This window comes from Limulus polyphemus, unplaced genomic scaffold, assembly GCF_000517525.1.
Source record: "Limulus polyphemus unplaced genomic scaffold, Limulus_polyphemus-2.1.2 Scaffold10068, whole genome shotgun sequence".
NCBI classification, from domain to species: Eukaryota; Metazoa; Arthropoda; class Merostomata; order Xiphosura; family Limulidae; genus Limulus; species Limulus polyphemus.
This window is the reverse complement of record NW_013675678.1, coordinates 2,657-4,660: the sequence shown is the minus strand read 5'-3', so window position 1 is coordinate 4,660 and position 2,004 is coordinate 2,657.

The following is a 2,004-nucleotide window of genomic DNA, read 5'->3' as shown; positions in this document are numbered from 1 at the left end:
TGAATATTCGAGCCCTTGGTGTAACAAGCGTGCAAAAAAAAAATATCGGGGCGTACCTGTGTGGAGTGATGCGAAACAACCACGCTAACATTCTAAAAAATCGTAAAAGTCCAGTATCTTCTGATTTTTTTTTCAATAAACATTTAACTATCATGTAAACTGTCCCTGTGTTTTTAGCCGCGGCATAGCGGCTCATAGAATGTCTGAGTATTTTTCGTTTTTTTCAAGTACAAACTTTTAGCTCATAACTCAGTCATCACTTGACCGATTTAAGATCTAATTACAGTTTTGGACTCGGGATGTCAAACACTTTCGATTGGTGTATTGACCGCTCCCAAGGTCTCATAGATTAATTTAATATAATTCTGCCTAAAAGAATTTCAATTTGACGGTAGGCTGGTAGAGATCCTGATTAGTAATAAAGTCGAATCGGGTATACGTGCGCCCCACGCTTGGCGCACAAATATATAGCCAATAAAATGGGGAAAAAAGGTATCATCGATTACTCTACTTAATCCTTCCTAAACGATTTTCAAGTGCCGCGGCTATTGAGGACCTGCAAGAGCGGATCGAGACGATAATGTGTTGTACCTTAAGAGTATATGCACGCATAACAGGTCTTCGTTACTTGTAAAATTGTGCGTTATTTATCGTAGCTATAGGTCGACATAACTTTAAATTCTGTTACTGTTATTTCAATACTTGTTTTTCGTATTGTATTTAGAATCTGTTATTCGTGTCTTATCAGTTTTTTGTTTTTTTCATTTTGTATCTTCTCTTCTATCCGTTTCGGTCTCTCAGTGGGTGGGTGCGCATGTGCATAAAGTACAAGCCATTACTGTCGCTGCTTCAGTTACATTAGATACACTACATCCGAAGATGAGTTTTGAAGCTATGATGGTTATAGAGTTTTTTAGAATTAATGATTGGGTAAAAGATTATCATTACCTATGGTAGTAAGAAGCAGAAAGAAGAAGTTAATCACAGCCTGAATCTGAAATTCCACAACGCATATTAGGTATAGGCAGTGGCTAGCTTTCTGGTTCTGAACCTTGATTTCTATTTACCACAGTTCCAGTAATTACACGTATCTCAATTTTCTAGCCGAGAATAGGACTGCTGTTGTCGTAGAGCCTCAAGCCGGTCTAAAGGTGGCGTACAAATAATGTGGTAGGTCCACTGTAATTAATACTATCATAGACTTTCCACCAATGTTTAATTTTGCACCTGCTTCTCAATGTGATATCACATTTTCTGTTTCTTTTTTGTTAAAGTTAGTTACTTCGCTGAGAATAATGTTTTGGTTCTGGTGAATTAATTTTGTATTAGGCTATATGTAAATGATACATACAAAATATGCATAGGTAATAGTTAAACTGCATAGTGTCTTAACTATGTAAATAACAGGCTGTGAAAGTTTATGAATCTGTTTGAGTTAGACTTTTAAAAAAGTATAATTGTAGTGTGTGGTAAAGGGTTGAAAGCGCCAAGATGGTCACCTTCTATGGGGTCTGGGATTCTGCTCTACTCGAAAAATATTTATTCAATGAAGCAAGATGGTTCGATCTTGTGTATTTCCTAGATCACTGTCATACTGAATTTGACCTGAATCCAGCCGATAAACCAATCAAAATTGATTATAGAAAACTACTGATTTGACCAAATTGTGAAATGTTTACTAATGCGTGTGAGCGTCACAATAAACCAAGACTGGTGAATATTTGTAGCTCTGGTACAATACAGCGTATATTGATCTGCTACATGTATTATATTAGAAGAACAATGCAGTAGCCCGGCATGGCCAGGTGGATAAGGTGCTCGACTCGCAATCTGAGGGTCACGGGTTCGAATCCCCGTCCCACCAAACATGTTCGCCGTTTCAGCCGTGGGGGCGTTATAACGTGACGGTCAATCCCACTATAAGAGTAACCCAAGAGTTGGGGGTGGGTGGTGATGACTAGCTGCCTTCCCTCTAGCCTTACCCTGCTAAATTAGGGACGGCTA